Consider the following 26,920-nt stretch of genomic DNA (forward strand, 5'->3'; position numbering starts at 1 on the left):
CAAGCAGAAGATCACATAAGCTCCCCGTAAGCACTGGCGGAGAGAAAGGGCGGACGCAAGCCGCGCTGTACATGTCACATTGGCAAGGGCGCGGCGGGGCGAGCCGGAACCAGCCCCGGGCCCGCGCGCCCCATTGCCCCGCGCTGCCGCGGGTGCACGTGACGGACAACACGGGGACTGGCATGCCTGCCACCTTCCAGGCACAGGGGCACGGGCAGCACACACGTGAAAAAACGCGCGTGAGAGCCGGCGTGCGCCGAGCAGGCAGGTGCGGTGCAGGGGTGCGCGGTGAGCAGCGCGTGCGCGGAACCCCGACTCTCAAACTTAGAGTCCATTCTTTTTTCCTTTCTTTTTTTTTTCTTTTTTCTCCCCCCCTTTTTTTCTTTCTCCCCCTTTTTTCTTTTTCTTTTTTTTTTTGTTTTGTTTTGTTTTGATTGAAGTACAGTCAGTTACAATGTGTCAACTTCTGGTGTACAGCACATTGTCCCGGTCATGCATATACATATTAAATCACATGTAATATTCTTTTTCATTAAAGGTTATTATAAGATATTGAACGTAGTTCCCTGTGCTGTACGGAGTCTTGACAGGCATTTCTCTCCAGTGGGTCTGAATTACAACACTACCACCAACTAGAGCTCTGATAGCATCTTCATCAAAACATCCCCACCCCCCAAACTCACTCACAATGTAATTGAATTTAACTGAGTTCAAACCAGAAGAACATGCGGTGAGAAAATCAGCATGTTTTTCCCAGAAGGTGAACAATATTTACGATAAAGGCACCTGATTTTGAGTCCCAGTTACTGTGTTTCCGGGCTTTGTGATCTTGGTTAAGTCAATGAACCTCTGAGCACTTTCACATCCTCGTCACTGATGTGGGAATTAACTTACCAGACGGTTACTGTGATGAGCAGGTGAGACTCTACCTGACAAAGTCTGGTCACCTGGGAACGGAGGCTCTTACAGCCATAGAATCAACACACTGGTATTGGGACAAGTGTCACAGGACACCCTTCTCTGCTGACGAGGGGATTGAGGATTTTAAGTACATCCCAAGACCCAGGGGCTGTGGTTGCCCTGATTTACTATCACACTTTCATGGAGTAATAAAATCACATTTTTATATATCACAGTTATTTTAAGAGAGAATATCTACAAGACAAAACAAGACTCATCTGTGGATATAAATGTGCCTTTGGAATAAGATTCATGAAGCAGGCGAGGTGTGGTAACGTGAAGAAAGCACACAAAGCAGAACTGGCCGTGTGTCCCTAATCCAGGACGCAGTCTTATTGACGATTTAGAGCACCTTCCTCCTTGGAGGGCCACGTTTACCCACCTTTACAGACTGGCTCAAGAAATCATGGCCTTCACACTACTTCCTGGCAACTTTAACCCTTTAGAGCCTCCCTTCAACATGGTAACAGTTACTCCTTCTATCCCTCATGTGAGCTAAACAAAAATGACCTCTGCTGATTAGAACACCATTGGAAAAATTTCTGAAAAGATTTCTGTCCAAGTTAGGAGAATGTGTTTGGATGGTTTGTCTGTTAGGACCCTTGGTTGCAAGCAACAGAAATAGATGGTAATCAATTTAAATAGAATTTTTAAAAATAAATTATGAAAAAGATATGCAAAAACTCACACAGTCACAAGAAAGAGACTGTGTTGTAGCAAAACAGGCAAATCACACCACAGGCACAACGGTGACTGGACACAGCTGCGTGCAGTGCAGCCAAGACCCCACTGCACCGAGCTCAACCCCGGCATCGGACTGTGTGGGCAGCACCAAGGCTGCCCCAGGTTCCTTCCTGTAGGGAGATCGGGGCAGCACTTTGCCACCTCCTGTCACATGCAGCCAGCAAGAGGGTTTTTCTCCCTTCCTACTGACGGTCAGGGCCTAGATCACAGGGTCAGATGCTTGGGAGGCCGCAAGCTGAGGAGGCCAGGGAAGGGGAGGCTGGTATTTTCAGCTTTTTCAAGGAGTCAGAATCTTCCTTCCACATAATTGGTAACGAGGAGTCCTTAAATATTATCTGTGTCCTCTTCAGGCAGCCTGGTGAAAACAATTCCTACGGTATTTGTGAAATTCATTTTGGGAGCCCCATAGAACATCTCCAGTAAGTGACAGGTTTACCCTAAAAAGGGCTAGAGCTGAGCAGCGAGAGACATGTCTTACCGCTAATCAAGACATATGTGCTGTGGGGACTGAGATTCTGTAAATAGAGAAACACATGTGATTTCTCTGTCAAAGGCCACACAAGCAGACATGAAATTGCTGGCTTGATTTGAATGAGCCACCTCTACGTGGTCAACCGCCCATGGAGAAGCTGGAGCAGCGAGGAGCTGTTCGTAGGCAGGTGGCTAAGAAGCCTCCCATAGCGCCGGGAGGCGCCGGGCTGGCCTCAGCTGTTGCCGCCGCAGACCCCTCGCAGTCCTGGAGGTGAGGAGTCAGGTGCAGAGGGCTCAGCCGGTTGTCTGTTTCCCGCTGCGGGCTCCTGACTCCTCCTGTGCATTTAACGGGGCCGCGTGACCCCACTGGGCCCACCCTTGGGGGGGAACGTTCTTCCCTTAAAGTTAGCTGGTTGGTAACCTCCATTTCATCTGCCAAGTCCCTCACAGCCATGTTAGATTAATGTTTGATTGAGGAACAAGAAGATGGGCCCGCTGGTGGGAGGGCATCTTTAGAACTCAGCCGACCGCGGTCACGTGGCCCAGACACCACACGAGGCCTGGTGGTGTCACTGATACTATCCTGTCGGCCCCATCAATGGCCATCTTTCTGTGCCTTGCCCACCTGCGCCCCCAACATACCCCAAATGTGAAAATAACTTTACAGCAGCAGAGCATTCACCACATAGAATACGTTTTTTTCCCTTTTATTAACCAACAGTCATTAGCATATGTATAATACATAATAAATACCTGTTAGATATAGTATACTTTTTACACAAAGATGTGTACAGACCAGCCCACATGTGCACAGAAGCGTGTGTTCCAGGGAGGGTTACGGACGGAGGAGGAGTCCCAGCTCCCGAGTGCACACGCACACACACACCTGTGTCACCTCCCGGCACATCTGGCCAATAGCTCAAGTGCTCAGTTTGCTGGAAGCCTCGCAGCAGAACGGCAGCTGCAGACGCTGCGTCTGGCAGGTTTTCTCCTGCTTGTTTCCATCAGGGGTCCGCTGTCACCACGGACAGTCCCTGCGCCAGCAGGGCCCTACCAGGGCTGGGAAAGGAGCCGGAATGTTGCTGTGTCTGTGACTTTATAACCTGCCTTTTCCCGTTCCGGGAAAACGTACGGTAATACTTGCCCTTCAGCATCTGAGCATTAGGCTCTCCTAGTCCTTAAGTTAATCCAGTCTCAGCCAGGTGACGTCTTCCTCGGGTGGTAAACCAGGGCAGTGACCAGGTGTCCCTGTGCAATGTTTGTGCCTCCAGTTCCTCAACATGCCAGCTGGCTTCTCTTTCAGTAGCTGTGTTTACCCCCACAAATTTGAAAGTTCCCAAACAGATAACTTTTCTACCCCTCTTACGTCCACGGGAGTCACCGGGCATTCTCCCAGGGGAGGGCAGTGCCCTGCGACCCAGATATCTCATCACATTCAGAGGTTTTCAGCTCTGGTTTCTGTTTGTTTTTCATTTTTGTTTTCCTTTTCCCCTGAGCAGAACTCCTTGCAACTTCTCAGTTTGACAGCCACTCTGCCTCAAAGGGAGATACAGTTAAAGATTTGACTCAAAAACAGGGTTTGCAGTAAGTGAACAAAACCCAGAAAGCGCAGACGTGGGGCTTGTCAGCTTTTGAAGAGATCTCATCACTGCTTTCAAAGTAAATATGTTTCATGGTGTTTTTATGAGCCATCTAAGTAACTCACGTTATTCCATAAATCATGTTACCAAACCCACTTACTCCCTTTTTGATGCTGGAGTTTGCTTGTTAAATGTGCACTTAATTTTCAATAGTTGGACAGAAAATTTGAGCATAATTTTATTTCAAAGGCATATAGATCGATTCTGGCCAAGGTAGAGTAGGCACTTTGCTCCCAGTTCCTCTCTTTTGCAACTAAAAAAAAAAAAAAAAACCAAAAACTGTTCATAAGACAGCCAACAAAAACAAAAAGACTCTAAAAGCAGAGAAGAAGAAAACAGACGTGGTAGGGACCTTGGGACCTGAGGAACAGAGCGGGTGAGTTCCGTGGGTTTCTGTATCGCTTCCCACATACTCCAGGCAAGCCTTATAGACCCAGAACGGCCAACAGGGACAGACAAAGAAACGTCCTAGGAAACATGCCTCCCTTCGCTGAAGAGCCGAGAAAAGAGTGGCCTAAGGACAGAGTCTTTTTAGCAGCGTCCACCGGATTCCAGCCGAACGGCAACAGAAAACCCACCCCCCTCCCGGCAGCTGCAGTGGGGAGGGGCCGAGTTGGGCCTGGACCCTCCCCGTGGCCGTCCCGCCCCACGGGGGCCTCGCCGGGCGGGGCTCCGGCCGCGGGACCCGAGTGCACGAGCCCCGCGCACAGAGGGACGCGTCGGAGGGCTGGCAGCAGAGGAGGGCTCAGTGCAGGCGCCAGGCAGGGCGGACAGGCAGGCGCGCCCCAGGACGGAGCTCCCCGCTGGTTTGGAGGGAGAGGTTAAAGGCCAAGCTTGGGGTGAGGGTGTGCGCCTTTCTTCTGATTGGTGAGGGTGGGGTAACAGGGCGATGTTGCTGGAATCTCAGTCTTCTGGTTCCAGCCAGTCTGGGGTCTGTGTGCTCGTGGTCAGCACGTGGTCGCCATCCTCCCCCGGGGCTGGGCCAGGGGCTTCGTTCCTGCAGAACCACTCAGAGGTACGCGTCAGGCTGCTACCTACAGCCCCACAGGGGGAGCCGGGCATCCTGTGACTCTGTTGTCCGATTACCTGCTTCAGCCTCAATGCTGGAACTCGGGGAAGGCCCAGGAGACTAACGCCTTTTTCTACAAACAAGAAACAGGAGACACGGAGGGGCTTTTGTACCTGGGAGGACCCTGCGGGGTCCTGCTTGGTTTCATTGGGGGCCGAGTTGGGGGCTGATCCCCCGTGAGACAGAGTGAGCTCAGACCCCTCTCCCTCCACCCTCAAGGAGACCGGACAAGGCACGAAATCAGGGAGAGTCAGCCCCCCAGAACCCCATCCCCCGCAGGGGGCGGGGGTACCCAGTGGAGAGCTGAGCCTCCAGCCCACCAGCACCGAGGGGAGACGGGGTGGGACCAGGCGGTCAGGGGCGCGGCTGGTTGACACTTTGCCCTCTCCCTCCCGCTCATCACCAGGTGTCAGGTGGCCGAGGGGAATGCTGAGATTACACCCCGCAAAGAGGCAATGAGGTGGTGCTCATCAGCGCTCCACCTTCAGAGGGGAGGTGTCCGCGGGGCCAAGGGTGTGGCTGAACTTCCACGTCCTCCATCCACCATGGGGCGGGACGCGTCGCTGCCGCGTCGGCTGGGGCGGGAGCTTCAGCGCACACCAGGGCCAGCAGCTTAGCGGGAGGACGGCGGATGGAAACGGGAAGGACGGAGGATTCAGAGCCTCCCAGTACAGCATCGAAAACTTCCAGGATAAATTAGAAAACCACTCATCAGACCAGGAGCCAGGAAAATCACAATTTGAATGAGAAGCAAGAATCCATGGGTGTCAACACCAAGATGCTATGTGTATTGGAATTATCTGGCAAAGATGTGAAAACAGCCACCCTCAAAATGCTGCAGCAGACAATTACAAATCCCACTAAAAACACATTTTCATTTGCTTGTTAACCATTTGTGTATCTTCCTTGGAGAATTCCCTATTGAAATCCTTTCCCATTTCTCAATCAGATTTTCTTCCGTTGCTGAGTTGCAGAAGTTCTCTGTATATTCTGAATACTACGACTTCATCAGAGACACGATTTTCAAGGATTTTCCTGTTTTACAGGTTGTCTTTCTCTTTCTTGATAATGTCCTTTGTTGCATGAACATTTGGAAATGTAATGCCATTACAGAACTGAAGACAATGGGCTTCTGGAGTGTTATGAGGACTAATTTACTTTTTCAGATATCTCTCTAGGAAATTATTGGTTGAGATTAAGACATACTTTCTATCCCTTTTTTCAAAAATAGAATATAACACTTAGGAGAAACTTGTCCTTGCTCTCCTCTTAAACGCACCATCCTATGTGATTATTCTCAAATTTTTTGTTCCATTGCAAGATTCACATGAAGGTGCATCCGCGGCGCCACACAGCTGACTAAGCCACACGTTTACATGCGAAACCCTTCGCCCTTAGTCAGCTCCTCCCATCCTGTGAGATATCGCTCTCTCCCTCTCCCTCTCTCCCCATGGTCCAGTTCTCTTTGACCCCTCTGGTGCCTGCATGCTTGGTTTCACCCGCCCACTGCTGAGTGATTCTCACCTGCCCCTGCCAGGTAGTAAAGAAATGACCAAATTAGCCAAGTCCCCTTTCCTTCCCTTGGCCATCAATTTCCTTTCTAACTTCTCTATATTCTATGCTTTTATTAAGAGGCTGCACAAAAATTGGGAGCAGTTTGCATGACAAGATACCCCAGAGGGACAATGACATTAATATGCCTTGGTGACTTTGTCATAACCAAGCGATGGTTATGGGGGCTTAGTGGAAGAAATGTGGAAGCACCTCTTATGAGGTTACATTGCAGAAGCCTCATAATTCATCTGCAAAGGTGCAGAAGCAACATTCCTACAAGGTGCAGGCACACACACACACCCCGACACACACACACACATACAATCAGGCACACAATTTTATCATGCTCACGTTTACATAGAAGACCCACTTCCTGATTAAGGATTTTATAGAACCATGAAGCCAGAGGGGACAGTGGACTTCCAGCCATCAGCTGGCCACGTCCCCTTCAATCAGACAGGGTAATGTCAAACATTTCCGCTTATTACTTTCTTCTTTGACATCCATAGGGAGGACAGTGATGTCCCAGTTTTGGCGAAGACATGAAGCAACTCCCCCTAGACTCCAGTGAGACTGAAAGTTCCACCTTGAAAGTTCTCCATCTTTGAAACAGCTCCTTCCTCATCACAGGGGAGAAGCAAGGGTGTTGGCAGGGAGGGAGAGAGACTGCTTCATGGTAAAGTGTCCCTGGGGACTAACTAGTGGTTTCAAAACCACATCTGAAGTTATGGCTAAAGTGAATTGCGAAATGCAGCAGGAACTATTTCCTGACTCATTAGTGCACGTCTGTCTCATGTGAAATTGCAGAAAGTTCTGTTGCCAAAGGAAGCCTGAGGTTACATGACAAGCATTACAGCTACTCTGTTCCACCGAAGAGCCACAGCCCCCTCCCTCGGAAGCTGTCCTAGGTAACTGGTTACACGTAATTCTGGTACCGCGAGGAAGCAGTTAGAATTACTTCAGACAAGGATCCCAGCACAGCGATGCGTTGCTTACTGGGGCCACTGTGATCTGTTCCCTATTACGTATACATTTATGTATTCATGTATCTTTTCAGACAAAAGAATTTAAAGATTATTTCATAATCTGCTACCTAAGCTCTAATATATCCTACAGGAACAAAGATTGTTGTCGTAACTATTTTTAAGCTGAATGTCTATATATTGGCTTGTTTTTTTGTTCTATCATGTTGACTTTTTTTTTTAATACTTATGGAAGCTGCTTTGGGCAATTTGCCTGATTTTGGCCCCACCTCACCTGGTTTGATTTTCTTTTTTTTTATGAAAAATAGGTACCGTGTCTTCACCTTTGCTACCTTCTCTACATGTTCTCTGCCCTTGGTCTGTCTGCCCGACCTATTTCTCCTGATTGGCAAGCAGTTCCTAGGACTTCTCCATCCCTACCTGCTATACATTACCACTGCTTATACCCATTTGAACAGGATTACCTGAGGCGGACACATTTGATGTGAAGTTTGATGAGACGGACCTGAACGGGGAACAGCGGGGCAGGAAGAGGATCAGCATGACCACAGGTCTGCAGAAAGTCATCGGTGTGACTGTTCAGGGGACGGAGAGGAACGGAGGCGATGGAGGGGAGGGGAAGGGAGAGAGATGGGCTGGTGTCAGGGGCTGCTGGCCGCCGACACAGGCAGGGGAGCTGGGGTCTTCCTGCCAAGGGCACTGGGAATCAAAAGAAGTTACAGATCTTCATGAAATAGTTGTTCTGGCCGCACTGTGGAGAATGTACCGGGGTGAAGATGGCAGAGAATGGTGCCTTGAGGGAAAGACTAATAAGCTACCACAGTAAGTCTGGGGAAACCTGAGAATTCACAGAGTGCGCTCTACGGAGAGATGCAGACCCATGAAACGGTGGAACGTCTACTAGCCTGTAGGTCTCTGGGCCCTCTGTCTTTCGGCTGAGCTATTTCATAACTCTTTAAGATGTAGAAAACTGATAGTAATGCTAATGATTATTTTTAATAGATATATAAATGCATTTTATTAGGTAGAGATTTAATATCCACCCTTTGCGAAAATGTTCCCCACATTTTATGCCTCATGGATCTTGTGCAGTTTTGCATCAAAAAGCAAACTCACGTCCGCATTCCTGGTTGCTTATATGTGTGTCTCCTTTTGAATTATTCTTTGACATGGCTTTCCCACCTTATTGGCCTTGTGATTAATTAATGAGCTTAAAAAGCCTTCGGCATGTGTTTATTTTATATTTATGTAAGGGTCACCGTTTTATTTTCTTAAAAGTTAGCTTCCAATAATTCTGGAGATACCCAGGGGGCTCACAGTCAGAGCCAGCACACGGCGTTGCTGGAGGTCACCTCACAAACACCTGAAGCTCGGGCACGTCTTGGCCTCCAGAGTGATTTCGAAATAGCAGGAGGTCTGGATCTTTGTTTCTGTAGGGATTTTTTTTAATGTAATTTGTTTGGTTTTGTTTGTTTGGTTGGTTTTGGTTTGCACGTGACCAATAAATCGTTTTCAGTGACTGGAAATTTGGATTTATGCTGGACCATTTGAAGATACCTGAAGATGGATGATAGAAATCTGTTCTCTTATTTATAATAGAATAGAATAGAGAATCCAGTTTCAAATTAGTGTTTTTGTCTATTTGTTATTTTGACCTCAAATCATTTAAGAATTCGGAGGAACCCACTGGGAAAGCAAACATCTTTGAGATTTCAATGGTGATTTCTTGTTGTTCTGGGTTTGCTTTCACCTGTGGCTGAAGTTGTAAGCCTAACTCTGTACACTCCTTATGTGTCCGTACGGCTGCACATGGGAAACTGCAGGGACGTAAAATGTTGCCCTTATACAAAGAGTGTTAAAAATTAGATTTTAACTCTATGAGTTCTGTTATGATTTATATATGTGCTTATATGCATTTAATATCAATTTAATTTAACAGGTTTCTATTCCACGGAAGAGATGACTCTAATCATTACAATTTATGTCCTGTAGATACTGATAAGTTTTGCATCAATTAGCAATTAATTTCAGCATTTCTGAATGCCTACGTATGTCTGTTTTTAAATTATCTTTTGAGCCAGGTTTAGCTATTTATTTTTTAAGGTCTTTGACATGCATTCATTTTTAATTGTATGAGAGCCATGATCTTATCTTTTCTTTAAAAATATTCTTTACCAGTCCTCCTTCAATACTTTTAGAACATATAACTAGGACCCATCTGAGTGGTAAAATAATTTGCTCCAGAGTCATGAAGGCCACCCATTTTCTCAGTAGCTACACCACTATTGTGACATGTTGATATTTAAGGCACAGATGCATTTAGATTCAGAATTCCTGAAGGCAAACCTTTCTTTTTAAAAAGGATAAAGAGAGACTGAAGATGGTGTTGAGAAAAGAGGACCAGAAGGAAGCAGAAGCACACACGAGGTCAGGGGGTTCGTGCAGGTTAATTAAGTAAACACACGCGGAGCAGCTAGAAAAGCCCCCACGGAGAGCAGACGCCAGAATCTCCATGGACGCTCACTTTTATTCTTCACTGTGCTCTTGGTCAAACAGAAGTCTGTCTTAAAACTGCTCAAAACACCCTGCACTGAACTTCTTGACAAGTCATATGCTACTGCAATTTATGGGAAATTTTATGTGATAGTAGACATTTAATAAACAATTATTGAATAAACGGTATCTCCCAAGGGGGGGGTTACCTTTCCATTTGACAACATTTTTAGAAAATACTTCTTTTCTTTTAAACTTGAATGATTCAGCCTCTACCTTCCATAGTTTCTATCCCTAGTCACATACAAAATAATCAGAACACTTATCTCTGAGGTCCTGTGTTCCTAAGACTCGTCCTTCAGGCTAAGTGTTTACTATCCTTTCAAATATTTACAAAGCACAGGATTCAGATTCATCCTGGTGAGCACCCTCTTGAATGGCCTCAGTTTGTCTATCTGCCAACAGTACAAGGTACTGTTCCAGACACATCCATTGACAGCCTAATTCCCAGTGTGGTCGTACCTGCAGGTGGGACGTTTGGGAGGTGACTAGGGTTAGAGCAGATTGTGAGGGTGACACCACCAGGATGGGATCAGTGCCCTTATGAGGAAGGAAGAGATCATTCTCTATGCTGTCTGAGGACGCAGCAGGAAAGGTCTCTGTTTGAAAACCAGGAATGGTGTCCTCACCAGGGTCTGAATCAGCTGGCAGCCTTCCGAAATTGTGATCAATAAATTTCTGTAGTTGAAGCCCCCAGTCTATGGCATTTAGCAGCTGGAGCTAACTACATTGCAGCCAAAACTTGCTGAAGTTCAGAGTCCTCCAGCGCATTGTAGTAACATTGTGTTTTGTGTCTCTACAAACTGACGGTGTCCTCAGCACATGTTTAGGCTAAGTGAGGAATTATTCCAAATCTATTTACGTTGAGCGGGACTGTTACGTCATTGGTGCAGCTGAGCTCCAGTAAGTTTTCTGTGACTTTCAGTCACTCAGAATGATTCGTACGCAGCTACACCGGTTAGTGGGGAGCAGGGCCTAAGCTGACGTCTTGTCCTGCTGTGGAAGCGGCTCTGTTGTCTGCTGGGTCTCCTGGTTGACCTTTCTTCCGTACCGCCTAGATAAGCAGCACTCGTTGGATTTACCTAAGTGGCTTCTGTGTTCAGCTTTAGACTCACACTTAGCCTTCTCCTGGCAACTGACCACGTTCATAAACGAATCCTCATAACTATGCTGACATGTTGATCTCTGACGTATGTGGTATAAAATCGTAAGGCGATGGAAATTGTTGTGTTATTTCCTTGAAACAGGAAACTCATCTAATGACAAGGTGCATCCTGTTCTCACCAGCAGAGGTCTCTCTGACACTTTCTCAAGAATCTAGAAAATACAATGGGCAGTGATTTTCTAAGAGTTTTCTGTAGATGCTTTTCACTCTCTCAGCTTGGAATGTTTTTGGAAAACTCAATTCCAAGTCACATCATCGTTAGAGAAATACTTTCCTCTTGCTTCCACACAACTTGGAATAAAACTGAAGAAAGATTCTAACAATCAGAAAGGCTGGAGAGCTTTCAAGGATTATTGCTGTTGACCAAAAGCTTAGGAAAGAGATACTCTGCATGCCTGGGTGTTTGTAATTTCTACATCCACTTTATTGAGACAGTATGAGGGTAGATCCATTAGCGTTCTGGAAATGCGAACTACACTGTTCACTGCTGCAGAAAGATCCCGACGGTCAGACCTTGGTTTAGCTTCAGGCTCTGCTGCTTTGCTGGGCAGAGGGCGTGTGCCAGCTGCTGGAGGGTCACAGCTGTGATTGTGTTTTAATTGAGTAAAATGAGTCTTGAGAGCAAGACAGGAAGTTGTTCTCTTAAAATGCTGTTTCCTTTACATTTGTTTCCATTAAATGCTGAGCAATATGTGGAGAAAAAATGGGGGGGGGGGGCTTTGAAGCACTTCTCCCCAAAGGAAGGTTGTTTCTAATTACTCAAACCTGCAAAATTAATAATCCTCCCCTACCCCCATTTTATGAGAAGCAACAAACTTGTTGGAGGTGAAGAGAGAGAACTGAAATGAAACGGCTATGACCAGCAATTCAAAATCAAGTCCACATCACTCCCAAGTCAAACTCTTTCCATTACAGAAACTCTGCTCTTAAACCTAAATGTAGTTGGTCGCCATACCTGAGTTTTTACAGTTTTTGTATTAATATTCATTACATGTACATGGGCTCAGAGATCAAATAATCTGTACGGAAATCACTGAAGTACTTTGAATGTAATAGCATTGTTGTTGTTTTTTTAACTGCTAAATTCTTGAACTAATCTTCTCAGGAAATGAATATAAAAAGAGGAATTGGTAATCTACCTTATCTTAGACAGTTCAGATCCCAGAAGATGCCCTCAACTCTAAAACATACAAAGTTTGCGATTTGACTTTCCAAATGTCTTTCGAGTTAGGTAAGTGGAGTACCATTTCTTTGAAAGCCTTCTTCAGTTGTCAATTCTGCCCACAGAGATACTTCTATAAACAATGATAAAAAAGGAGGAGCAGGCACCAAAGTGAACCACGGGCCTCTGGTAACGGCTGTGGAGCGGGGGTGCACAGAAGCTCGGCATTCAGTTACTTCTTATGAACCTGACGTCCCGCTGGTCTACAAGCACACTGGTGCTCACAGTTTCAATTTTGAAGATTCCAAATTACATTCGGCTTCCTTATGTAGAGGAAGTGAGTTAAACGTTTTATAGTAAACAAATTGCACACTTCTGCTTTAAACTATGAAACAGCACGCAGTGAATTGTTCTCTCAGCGAGAACAGCACGGCGGAGTGGGGTTCAGAGTGACTATGAGAATGGGATGGGTCGTATGTAGGGACACAATGTGCGTCTGGCGCTGATGTTTGAAGTTACTGGAAGCAGTTGAAGAGACAAGTGGGAAACTATCACAATATCATAGTCGATCATATCATGCCTTGGTCCAAAAAAGAATTATCTTCTATTCACTCTTCTTAAGCGTACACGGGTCACGCATTCCCTCGTGAACTATTCGAGCACATTCCTGCAGGGGTGTTGTGAGCTTATTTATTATTCCACATGTAACACGTCCCTGACCCATTTCTCCTACGCTCGGTCCCTATAAATGTCTCTTAATAGCAGTGTGATCCCAGGCTCTGCGGGGCCTCGGCACCCACCCCCCCTCGCTGGCTACGGAAGGGTGACCCCGTGATTTTTTGGAATTGTCAATGGATAGGATGTTTTACTTTTTCAGTGAATTAATGAGAATGCTATGCCTTGTAGATATGCTTTTTTGAAAAAATCAGATAGAGGACTTATGCTTTGGTGAGATGGAACAGAATTACTTTCCCCCTTTTTCTTCCTACTAAGCACTAATAAAACTGAAAGTTTACATATAAAGCAAACACGAGAAGACTGAAAGGTAGAAAGAAGACAGACTAAGTAGTGACCTTGAAACCCAAGGAAAGAGCTAACAGAGTTTCTGGGTTTTCTTTTGCCTCATGCAGCCCAAACTTGGAGCTGAAGAATTTGACCAGCTTGTAAGAAATTTCACTTCAAATATAATGATGAATAGGTTGAAAAGAAAAGAATAAAAAAAAAGGTACACCGTGTGAACATTAACGTAAAGCAGAAGTAGCTCTGTTAAAATTAGCACAGATTTCGGAGCATAGAAAATTGCCAGGGAAAGAAAAAGGCATTGCACGGCGACCACCGAGAGGTCCTCACAGCAGCCCCGATCGTGTGCATGCTAGAAAGTAGACCTGCAAGCGACGGAAATAGGGCCAAAGCTGGCAGAGCTGAGAGGACAAATAGACAACCCCACAGTTCGAGTTGGAGACTTCAACACCTCTCTCTAAATACCTGACTTAACAACTTGATAGAAAATCAGCGCAGACACAGAACTCAATGCCACCGTCGAGCAGTAATCCACCACTGCAGGCTGCCTCGAGCGACAGTGGGTGCAGAGCCCGTGAAGTGCCGGTGGCGTGTTTACTGAGACAGCCTGCACCTGGCTCAGAAAGCAAACCTCTGTGAATTTAAAACAACTAAAATCATACGGAATGTGTCCCTTGGCCACAGCGGAGCTGAACTAGAATCGATAACAATGACAGCAGGAGGGTCTCCGAGCGCTTGGAAACATAGCAACGTGCTTCTAAATAGCCCTTAGGTCTAAGAGGAAGTCTCAAGGGAAATAAAAGAAGTACTTTGATCTGAAGGAGAATACACTGAGCTGAATATATTCATAGAATCTAGAGAATAATTCCTAGAGGATTAAACAAAAGCCAATAAACTAGGATTTACAACAGCAGGCTAAGGTTGAGTCATTATCTCAGTGACAGAATATCAGTTTCTTAAAATCATAATGTAATTGCACCATGTTTTAAGTAATATTTTTTCAGTAATTAGTGATAATCACTAATTATCAATCACCATTGAGTAGTGGTGTTTGTGGTGGTGTAAATTATTACTAACTGCAAAAAGAAGGGTGTAAATGGAAAGTCGGTAAATTCCTACTGTATTTAGAGAAGTAATTCCACTTGTCAGGTCTTAGCTAGGCATCCGAGGTACCCGCGCTGTCACAATGTGCTTTCTTTTCTGTAACTTCAGAAATGACTTCCTTCTGTAAAGGGCTTTATCATTTAGAGAAACAGCAGGGGTTTCATTCCACAATCCTGATCACAATTTAGCTCCAAAGAGGAAAGGAAGACAGCTGCTACGCTTCCTCAGCATCTGGCAAACCATCTTAAAACACCGAGGTTACACGCTGGGAGGGATTTTTGGAAGGTGCCTCTTTTGCATTTAATATCAGAGGGAATAATTATGAGGCTGTCAGTTTAAAATCAAAGCTCTGGCAAATTGCTGCGATGGTATCCTCCAAGTAAGTGCCACTGACCCACTCAGATTTATTAGTTTGTACTTACGACGGGCACCTTAAAGCCCTGCTAATAACTGTTGCATAAGAAAAAGAGAATTAAAATGCCACCTTCTATTTCTAATGGCAGATGAACGCCATGAGCTCTACTTGATGCTGTTGATGTAAAGCGTGAAGGAGCTGTTATAAAACCCACCGACAGGTATAAACTCATTTCAAAGTCTGTGTAAGATCAGTCAATGCGGTGCACAACTTTCAGCAGCCAGCTGCTCCGTGCAGATAAACACACTGCAGAGTCCCAGCAGGAGCCGGGCCAGTCAGCACCTCCTCCCCGGACCCCTCGGCAAGCGGGTGACAGCTGCTTCCCTGGCCTGCAGGCACAGCCCACCAGTGGAAGCGCACCTTAACTCAGGTGAGAAAGCAGGGCAAGTGGAGAACGACTTTGAATTACGTGACCAGTCAAGTCAGAAGTCAGTGCAGCAGTTAGGATCATTAGCGTATAATTCACATGTCGTTAATCTCAAATGAGGGAACGGGAGAGAGAGAAAGGGACAGACTGGGAGGGAAAGGCTCCGTTATTCAAACTGCCTTAGGCAGCTTATGTATTGGAAGGTAGTTTATTGGAAAGCCGTGAACAACATGTTAATGCCTTCAGGCACATATTTTCAATTTGAAATATAAACTGAATTTTAGAGCTAGAAGGAGTCTTGGAAATCATTTGGTTTTTTATTTTGCACGTGGGGAAGTCGCAGAATTCAGTGACATGCTCAAAGTCACAGCAAGTCAGCAGCAGAGCTGAGAAGAGAACCTCCTTCTACTAGTTCTCAATTTCTGATCAGACTTCATCCTTCTCCCCAGATGGCAAGAGTCAAACAGAGCCTTGATTTTTCTTCTCAGTTTTTATGCAGAGTATACGTCCTTGGGCCGACACACAAGCCAGCTCAGGACGTGCTGAGGGGCGGATGCTCCCCGCCAGCCTCCAAGGAGACAGGTGTGGCTGCCTGACCGCAGAGACCCGGGAGCCTCCGTGTGCAGAGAGAACAGTGCATTTTGCAGCATCGTGTCAGAAACAGAGTGTGCACTGGGTCCTTGCTTTCCCATCAGCACACCTGGCAAGAGACAAAGACTGCATAATAAAGTGGCAGATGCTAAAATATAAACAGAAAACTCTGGCTTCCTTTTTTTTTTTTTCAGGCACATCCCTTGATCTTGAAAAAACTAAGTTTTAGGCTCAGTATGGTCACTAATTAAGCAAGTCATAGTACCACATAGATTCTTAGTTTCTTAGTCTTTAAAATGAGGAGTTTGATTAGATGTATTTATGTTTATATCTCTGACTCCTTAATCTGCAAAATCAGATTTCTTAGAGCCGTGGGCAGGAAGTGATTCAGTGTCAGGAAGCGTGTGAACCAATAAAACCACGGCAGGGAGTAACAGAAAAAACACAGCCTCCCCCACAGCTGGGGGGCCTGGGCCGTGCATTATTCACCTTGGCTTTTCAGCCGCATGGTAGGGCTTCATGACCCTCTGTCTAACGCACTTGATCCACGACCAGAGTAAAGCTGAGAGCACTGGATGTGGCTGTCTGTTTACTCGACAGCTGTTACTCGGAGTCTGCTCTGTGCCAGGCACCGTCCTCTCCACTGGGCGCCGAGCAGTGAGCGAGGCAGGAGGCACCCCTGCTGGGAGGGGCCGGGCAGTGGTGCCCATCCTACCGGGGGGGGGAAAGGGACAAACCGCATGAACAAGCCAACCCATTCCAGGCAGTCGAAGAGCCACAAAAATCAAAGGTGTTAGATGGAGCCTGGGGACAGGGGTGAAGGGAGTTTTCTCTGAGAAGAAAACGTGAGTGAGACCTGAATGTTAGGACAGAGACCAGGGGTGAGAAATTTCCAGGCGGACTGTGCATGTCAAAGGACGTTCTACTTATGGAATTAAAATCACGCCCACAATTCATTACAAGTAATCACTAACATGTTTTTAATGCCTGTACCATAGGTGTTTTGAGTTGGACTGTGCTTCCCAGATTTGTGTGTTGAAGCCCTTCCCAGCCCCCGGAGCTCAGAGTGCAACCCGGCCTGGAGACGGGCTTCCCAGAGCCCCTCGAGCGAACGTGAGCGCCCGCGGCCGGGCTCTGGTGCGGGGCGCCTGGTGCCCCGTGCGATCCGGACACAGAGGCAGACAGACACGCACGGACGGGGACAGCGTGGCGGACGGCTCCTCTCCGTAGAAGAGGCCGCCTGCGCCCCAGGAGGGGCGCGGGGCGGCGCTCCCTTAAAGCTCTGGGAAGCAACAACCAGCCGCACCGCGGCCTTGGGGTCTGGCCTCCGAACTGGGGAGAAAATCAGTTTCTGTTGTTTAAGCCACCCAGTCAGTGGGACGCTGTCACAGCAGCCCTCGGCAAACTAACATAGTAGGCGTGGCTTCCAGGAAAGCTGAATGCCCCCCGGATGTTTCTGTTTCTATGTGTGTACACACAAACCCCTTAAGCTCTAACCAGCTGAGCTTAACAGAAAGTCAGGTCGCCGCTCAGCGGCTAAGTCCCCGCAGACAGGCTCGCTCGGCCCTGACCGTCTTCAGGGGCACACACCACCCCCCCAACTTTGTTTCCACCTACTGCCTTCACATCAAGCCAAGTGCTCTGGGGGGTTAAGGCTCTGTCACTGTAACAACGATTACCGAGCAGAAAGAACAAAGTACCAAGTAGACCTTGATTCGCAAGCTCGTGTTCTAATCTCAGAGCAGCCACTAACTCTGCTGTCTCTTGTAATTATTTCAGACTTCCCCTGTCCTGTTTTCTCAGGGGTGAAATCCTACAAGGATTGAACTTTGTAATATGTAAAAGTGTATCCTAAACAGCTGAGCATGAAAACACGGAGCTCGCGTTACTCTCCTAGGACTTTGGTTCCCACACGTCCACACTCACCCAGTTCTCGGCGCCGCTACAGTTTGCAGAATCACCCTCCCACACCATCATCCTGCTCTCATCGCCTGTCCACGTTACTTCTCTCGCACCATCTTCCTTTATCTTCTAATCGCCCACAAATCTAGTCTAAATCCCTTAGCATTCTTCCCCGTGTGGCATATGACGGGTTTGGTGGCTTAAACACAGTTCCCACCTTAAACTGCATAACTTCCTGCACATTGTTCCCCGGATCGGAGCACCTTTTCCATCTCTGTTCAGCTGTGGGAAACTTCCACTTTTTAACGTGTCAGCCCAAATGTCACCTGTTCCCTGAAGCCTTGCAGGGCCTCACTGCAGAAGCAGCATTGAATGTTGACACAGAAGCATCTTGGCAGCACCACACTCGGGGACCACGCTTGGGAACTCTTTTGTCATTAAAGTACATTTAACACTGTGGCTTTTCACCATTTAAAAAAATATCCTAGTATAGTTTTCAAAATAGTTTCACATTATATTGAATAAATCCTGGAGGTAACCAAACCGACCTCCAGAATAACACCATGGAAGTGTTTTGAGTTACTGGGATAGGAAATTCAAGATTTAACAAAATCTAAATCTAACTGAAGACATAACTCAGAGAACAGTCACATTAAAAGAAAACTCATCATTTGGTTCTTGCAAAAATGATTTCTCTGAGTGCCTTTAAAACACTGTTTGATGCGTTTTGAATATTTCAGGGGCATGGCACTGCATAGAGCAAGGTACGGATGGTTGATTTAATGTTTTAGAAGGTAGAGGTTTGGTTTTTGAAGCTGTCGTGACAGAATGAAATTTTTTAGGAACTACAGTGGTCATATGGAATTGATATTTCAGGGGAAAAAAAATTGCATTTTCCCCAAAGTTTGGCACAGTGTCAGCTTGGAAGATGGGTTGCCACTTTGCAATGTGTTCTCCTGTAGGGGAACCTTACTGGATTTTTTTCCCCAAAGGATAGCACATGCTTAGAGTGTTCCAACCCTTCCACTTTCCCAATCCCCAAATATAATTTCCAAAAAGCAGCCAGAGTGACCTTTTAAAGACATCAACCAGATTTTGTTGCCACACAGCTTACATCTTCCAAGGGTTGTGTAGCAGTTAGAAAAAATCAAACCTTTTTTTTAAATAATTATTTTTATTTTGAAACAATCTCAAACTTACAGAAAAAAATTACAAGTACAGTACAAAGCACTTTCTTTTCCCCAAGCCGGTTTAGAAAAAAATTGTCAATGTGTTATCCATCATCCCAAATGTTACGGTGTGTCTTCCCCATAAAGAAAGACCTTCTTCAAGTAATCACAACAAGACCAGCAAAAGTGAGATATAAAAATGGATACATGACTACAGTTTCATCCTCTGACCCCACTCAAGTTGTGCCAGTTTTTCCAGTAACATTTTTAATGGCAAAATGATCCAGATCAAAATCCTGCTTTCAATTTAGTTACTTTTTTTTTTCTCAACCTTTCCTCAACTTTGTGACCCTGATGCTTTTGAGGACTACAAGCCAGTTGTTTTCTAGAATGTCCTCTCATTTTGGTTTATCTAATCCTTTTACAGGATTTGACTTAGGTCATGCATCTTTGAAGCAAATATCACAAACGTGATAGCGTGTTCATTTCATCGCATCCTATCAAGTATGATTTGTCTCATCTTTGGGAATAGTACCTTTGATGCCTTGATTAAAGTGAATCACTTTGCCGTACACGAGAAACTAACACAACATTGTAAATCAACTACACGTCAATAAATTAAAGAAAAAAAGATAGATCATGTGCTTTGAATAGAAGAGAAAGTGGCCCATCGGCTCATGGCCACCATCCCTCTGGCAGAGCAGAGCAGAGGTTAAAAGGATGCTTAGTAATTACCTACAACTTCGATAAGCTAGACTCTTATAATTAATCACCCACAGCCTCCCCCTGTGGTCGTACCTAAGCATTATCATTTTCATTTTCTGGATGGAGAACTGGCATCTGTAATAAAGCGGAAGGCTCTGGAAGAAGTTATTCTCAAGCCTAGTTTAAATTTTAGGCTCACTTCACGATATGCTATTAGACTGGAAAACCCCAGATCATTACTTGGAACAGATGTGAAACCCACGTGGCTTATCATGCACAAAGGCCCTTAACAGCTTTTAAGTCAGAGGAGGGGAGTTTGAACCACAGACTCCCTCTCCTGGGACTTTCCATTCAACCAGATCCATTCCAGATATGGATTTAAGGCTGAAAGGTCAGCCTCAGCATGTCAAGAATTCCGTGACACCTCATTGAATGCAGTGGCATTTCTACAAAGCATGTCATTTTGAGCACAAAGTCAATGAGGTGTCTCTGTTAGGATTACCCTATTTGAATCAAGGAGAAGTATTTTAAAATGTCATGCTTTCATCATATGAAGTTCAGATACCATTTTAAACATCATAAAGAAGAGTATTAGCCAGAAGCACTAAGATTAAAGTCTTGTATTACAAAAGAAGTAAGGAAATGAGAAGCACTGGCAGGATATTGTAGAGAACGCCCGTATTGTTAGGAACATGAGCTTCGGAGTTAAACAGATGGGGGTCTAGCCCAGCTGAGTAACCTGGGGCAAGATTCTCAATCTTTCTAAGTCTTATCTTTAAAAATGGGCAAAAGATATTTCATGGTTTGCTGTGGGTGTTGGGGAGAATAATACATATACTTTCCTGGCATACGGCAGGCAGTCAATAAACAGTAGTTACTCAAAAATATTTATACAATTACACTGTTTTGTACAGGTAAGTAAGAAAAGGCATTAGACTCAGCGTCAGCCCTCTTTGCAATTCTAACGTCTATGGAAGCCTCACACCTAATTCTTTAAAGAGATCGATAAAATCATTCAATGTGTTTTTTATGATAAAATACGATGTCAGTTTTATATGCCCTGAAAGTATTTGTAGTAAAACTCCTTTCATGAGGAATTCCTGGTTCCAAAAGAGGTCAGTTATACCTGCACAATAGTGAACGACTTGCTTCCACCAAACATTCAGCCATAAAGTATGTCTTTAAGAAGTGTCATGAAATAGTACATTGTTCTCACATTTTAAGCTATTTTTTTCTACATGTCATTTCAGCATGTTCTACTGGGAATAGAAAGAGACGTTCTGCACGGAGCGAGAACACTGGTGCAGCCACAGAGATACGTGTTATTTACATCAAGGACATTTTAAATTCAAAGTAGTTTCCTTAAACATACATACCCCCACCCCCAAACAAAGGCAATTCTACATTTCATGCCAAAATCACTGGATAGTAAAGGAAAAAAAAGTGAACTTACCTAATCAGAGGAAAAGATAAGACTTTCAGGGTGAAACTGGAGTTTTCTTTCTTGCAAAAATTAAAAGGCATGAGAAACACTTACTTATTTTTATCTATTTATTTGATGGCTTATTATTTTTGGCAAGTAAACAGAATAAAGCAAATGCACTCTCCTTTCTGGATTACAAACATAACCTTGACACTGATTCTAAAATATAAAAGCTCAGCTCTCCCAGAGGAGTCAAGGGACGTGTTCACACAACACTGCTGTACTCGCTCTGAAACCTAAGTGGGAAGCCTTCCCGCTTTTATTTGGCTTGGGTCTCTGTGGGCTGGTGGGCACTAATTTAGGGTAATTAAAACAAAAAAAAGGAGTACCTTAAAATGAGTCACCCTGAGTCCACACTCTGGCAGGGGTGCTGGTGGCAGGGTGCGCCATGCGGATGAGAAGCTTCCCACGTAAGGAAGCTCCGTGTTGAGCTTGTCCGAGAATCTGTCCTCGCATCCTTCTGTCCCCGTTTAGCAGTGACCGTCATACGTAACGGGCTGCTGCGGGTGGCATTATCACCATCCAGGGTAGCAAGCTCACTTCCCGGATTAAATCTCAGTAGAATATAGACTGAGAACTGAAATTTAAGGCAAACTGCAGTGATCAAAATTCCAGTCTAGTTTTAGTTAAAAAAAAAAAAAGTACGGAGTCCACAAATCTTAAAACTAAGATGTGTCAGCTTTCTCAAAAGAGAATCAACAGCCACTCCAGCACTTGACGGCATTTCCTGTTGTCTTAGGCTGCCTGTATTTACAGTCTCATTACTCTTCGAAACCATGTAATGAACCCAGTGTTATTATTTCTGTTTAAATAGATAAAAAGTCAGGGAGATGCTCTGACATCAGATGATTACACAACAGCTAACAGCCTGCCAGGGTGGTCCCGCGCCTCATTAGCTCAGAAAATTTTCATCTTCTGAGCGTCTATGGATATTTTAGGAGCCATTTGTAAAGACTGCATCTGCCCTTTGAAGTAGAAGTCCGTAAGGCCCACAAAAATGGACGTTTTTTAGAAATGCAAAGCTAGGCGTAAATCCATACTAGCACACGTGCACGTGAACGGCTCCTTTACTTACAACAGAGTGAAAGCAGCCCTTATGCTTTAATAACTGATACTGAAATTCTTAGCAAAACAACGAATGTTTTCTAAAAATATATAAACAAGCAAACAGATAATACTTGAAGACACAGCGGCGGTCGGAAGCCAGGCTTCAAAACAGAAACTCAGACTGTTGCTTGTGAGATAAAGAGCAGGAATTGCTTTCAAGCTTTCAAAAGGCAGTTATGTAAAACCATAAGAGTGAAAGTTGAGGGACGCAGAGGGTATCTGGGCGGGGGGGATAAGACCCTCGTCATTACATGGAAAAATTATTAAGAAAGTCTCCACTTCGTGGGGTTCAAAAAGACAACATTTAAAATCTCCGCTATGTGACTTTGAGTGTGTGTTGGGGCTTGACAATCTGAAACACTTCCTGTGATCATCAATTAAAATGTACTTACCTGTTCAGGAAACGCTTCCTTACAAACGCTCTGTGTGAGCTGGTCTTAGACGTGTTCATAGAAAAGGAAGAGGTTGATTTTTTTTCACCTGTATTTTCATGACAATGGGCAAACTCATCATCATACGCAAGCAGAAGTGACCAATGAGAGATGACTTTTTTCTTTTAATTGAATTGACAAAAATATTTCAGGGAGAGCTTAAACACCCATGGCGTTCATGGTGTCCACGAGAAGCTGATTTGCCAGATGGGGATTTGGTCTCTACACTCAGTGCCAGCCCCGAGGGGTGCATGGATGCCCGAGGCCACCCAGTCATGTTCTCTGATCGTTCTTCTGCTCTGCCACTTTTCACCTTGTCCTCATGAAATCAGAATAACCACTTCAACTTCATGCACCGTGTCTACAGCCCAGGTGGAAAGAGGAGAAGGCAAAAGTGATGGGTCACCTGAGTCCTGTTCTTTGGGGTCAAAAGCAATCCATTTGCAGAATCCCCACTCAGCAGACTTTATTACATGTCACTGACTGGAAGTGATTCCCGTGGCCACGCCTAGCCGGGGAGGCAAGCACTTAACCGGGCACACTGCTGCTCTGAACATTAAAGCAAAGGGGCAACACGCCAAGGGCTAAGGAACTCTAGATGGCCCTGGGATATCATTCTTCTTTTCAAAAACAATTCTTAAAGAGTCAAAAGGTTTGGAGAACTGAGACCCTGTCATTCTCGTCTCAGTTTTAACAGTCCTGTAAATGCTCTCCTCTTCCTGTCCCGGAGATAATTAATGCAAATGGTAGTTTCCTGGAATAGACTCATTAGGTAAATCCCAAATAGATCTCAGACTGCCAGTTCGGAATAAAAAAGAAGTCGGCTTGTGTACAGCTACTGCATTAATTAGAACCCATCTGGCTTCATGAACGGACTCCAAAATCTCCACGGGCCAAAAGGATGTGTTTTATCTGCTTTGACAACAGCAACATGTAAGGCTCTGTGTCCTCTGATCTGGTAACGACTCTGCCAGCCTGGCTGCCGGACCCTCACCTCCAGGCCTCCCAAGGTTCTCCACTGCCAGCACATCCCGAGAAATCATTAAAGTTCATGGCATGATGACTACAGGGACCTAGTATGTCTTTTTTCTTGTCTAAAGGGACAGTGTCTTCCCCTTTGAGTTTTTTTAGGTATTGAGTAAAATATGGTCTTGGGAAACGAAGTCGGCTTTGCTGATGTGTTGAGATTTACCTTGTTTCTACCTGACAGAGTTCACCTCCTAGGCAGTGTGGGCTTTAGGCCAGCAGCACCAAACTGGCCTTGTGAAAAATGGGGTTGTAGTCTCAGATCAGTCTGGAGACCACGGAGAAGTCACTGGACTTTTCTGGGCCTCGGTTTCTCACCTGGGAAGCCAGCAGTTTGCTCGACGACTCTAAGAGCTCACGCGCTGCTCCCTCCTCTGTAAGGCGACGCCTTGACTATAGCCATCAATCGATCTTTTTACAAGCTTACGTGTGTGCTATGTGGATCACCTGCTATAGTTTGCATTTATTAGAAGGCAAAACGTTACTTCCTCTTCACTTTCAATCCCTGCCATTCCCACGGAAGACTGAGAAGTTAGTGAGACTGTCACCGGCCAAGCCCGCTAACAGTTCCTGGAAATAAAAACAAACTGGGTAATAAAATGCAGCCTGACCTCTTTCTTTTCCGCTGTCTACTGTCACTTGTTCACGGGGTATCGCGTGCCGAGGCCTCACACCCAGGCCCTTCGGAGCAGAATTCCTGGTGCAAAGTGGCCGCGGCCAGACCTTACAGCTCGATGTGTGCAGAAGCCACGAGCACCACACCTCTGCTCAGGATGGCGCGGGCCTGGGCAGAGATGCCGCGTGCCCTGCAACCTGGAGTGTGGACAGCAGGTCAGAGCTGCCTGGAAATAAACTGGCCCCGCCCCCGTGAGCACCTGGCCCCGCCCCCAGGAGAACCGCACCCCCAGGAGAACCCTGCTCCTGGAGGACCTGCTAAAGCAGCCCCTCCCACAGCCGCTCTGGGAGAGCCTGTGCCCCACAGCCCCAGCCCGCACCTCTCCGTTCTCTGATCAGAGAATAAAGCCTTCCTTTGCTTCTGAACCCAACTCCGTCTTATTCTAGTGACTAGGAGGATACCAGGCAGAAAAACTCTTGTTGAGGACCAAATGGAGAGGGTTGGGTAACAAAAATCTAGCAAAGACTGAAAAAAACAAAAGTAACCTAAAAATGTTAGTTTCCATCTAGCCTTGGTGCTGAGTACAACCTTGACAGGAATAAACTATTGTCACGCATCTGCAGTTTATCTGTTCAGTTTTAGCAATTAGATCATAAATGCATAGGAGTAATTAAATATTCCTGAGAAGGGACAAAAATGCACCATATACCAAAATGCAGTGTATGCAATATTTCTGTGTGCAAAATATATATGCTGGTAGATGGTGGTGCCGAGGGCAAAGGAATGTTTTTTGGTGGTGTGGATCGAAATGAAAAAGTATTTGAAAAATGATAAAAAGTGATCAATGTCAGTGCACTATGTTTAGTGATGTAAATTAATTAAGACTGATCGCTGCCTTTTTTTTTTCCTGAAAGAAAGAAGTAACCTTTATATCTATTACTGTTCCATTTGTTCCATGAATAAGTTGTGGACAAAATGAAATAAATGTTAATAATTTAAGGAGTTAAAGAAAATAAAAATTAATAAGAAAACATGACTTAAATATGCTAACATCTATATGAAAGTTTTACTATTTGCCCTCTGTTGTCGCCTTAAATCTGAATTCTCGAAAACCGTGTATTTTTGTTATTACCTCCAAGAACCTAATCATCTTTATATACGGAAATACTATAATTACTATAATTAGTATTGGTTAACAATTTAGTTATTTAGGGAAGCAGTTTTCCTTTGAATTCACTCTGCTATTCCCCCTGAAGCGTACTGCTCTGGTCCCCAAATTCCAACAGGGATACAAACCCCATGGCATCCACCCCATCCTTGGGGAACTCTTACGTAACAGAAAAGCAAATAGTCCCAACCGCCCCCTCCCTCACCGCGATGCAGCTCAGATGGGCTAATTGATTTTAAAAAGTTTGCTCGTATATAATGCATGCTCATTATTAATAAATGATGAGTAAATTTTGAAGAAAAATACAGGAAATCATGACTAGAATATTTAGTAAAATTTTTACTTAAGATTGGGGTGAGGGACGTTTTCTCTCTCTTAATATATAATAATTCACTCAAACCTTATAAACGCTCATTGGCTATACTCTACATCAGAAATTTTGCTGAGTTCTAGTGATGAAATATAAACAGGATCCTCTGTTGTCCCAAATATTCAAATACAATGAGGAGAAATAACTGAGAAAGCCTGTCATTAACAATAACAGGCTGTCACAGAAGAATTCAAGTCTAAGGAGCAGAACGGAGGGGCAGCCACACCAGACCGAGAGTCAGGTATAGTTCAGAATGCAAGAGAGACACGGAATCTCTCAGGCAGCGGCCCAGGGTGAATCTGGGAGGTAAGATAACACTGAAGACCTCAGGTCAAGACAGAGGTTATTGTAACGCAGACTGGTTCTCCAAATACCAATTTGGCACTAGAGGAATACTTAGGCCAGAAAGTTCTTCATCAGAAGGAAGGTGAGTGAATTAATCTGGGGTGTCAGATTAGAAGATGTGCATGTCTGAACGTCAGTAATGGTGATGAATGGGGAATAATAAATGTGGTGACTGAGAAAAGAAATAACAAAGAAACTTCAAAGATACTTAAAGAGGAACTTATTTTGTTGAAAGTTGATCAACTGTGGCCTGAACAGATTGAAGCTAAAAGAAACGTTAGAAACCTTTAAAGGCTGAAGAACAAGCAATGGGAGGGGGGTGGTTAGCGTTAACAGCATGTGAGCAGCTTAAAAATGGGTCCAGAAAACTCTGCCTAGCAGAAGTGACAGAAATGTAGGTGATTTCCAGATGCAGAGGTCAAAAGCGTAACTGAGATTCAACTGATTCAGACAAATTAGACTTCTGCTTTCTGCTCTGACCAGGTCGATCCTCTCACACCAAACTTCCAAGCGTCTGACCCTGTTCTGCCCATGAGCTTGCAACTGTTTGTGTGAATACTCCACCCGCTAGTGACTATAAGCCTCTCAGTCAGAGACCCATCCTCTTTTTGTTCATCATTGTCTCTCCTAAGATCTGGTGTGGTGTTCAGCAAAGGTTGGTTTGCAAGAGTGAATGGTGAGAGGTGATGTTGGTTCACAGGAAAGGAATCTGAGCAAGGCCATCGCCATGGAGATGGAATGCCCTAGCCTCTTCCTTATGGGCTGGTCTACCCCTCAGGCACAGTATGTGAAGCACTGTC

The sequence above is a fragment of the Camelus dromedarius genome, chromosome 28 (assembly GCF_036321535.1).
Source record: "Camelus dromedarius isolate mCamDro1 chromosome 28, mCamDro1.pat, whole genome shotgun sequence".
NCBI lineage: Eukaryota > Metazoa > Chordata > Mammalia > Artiodactyla > Camelidae > Camelus > Camelus dromedarius.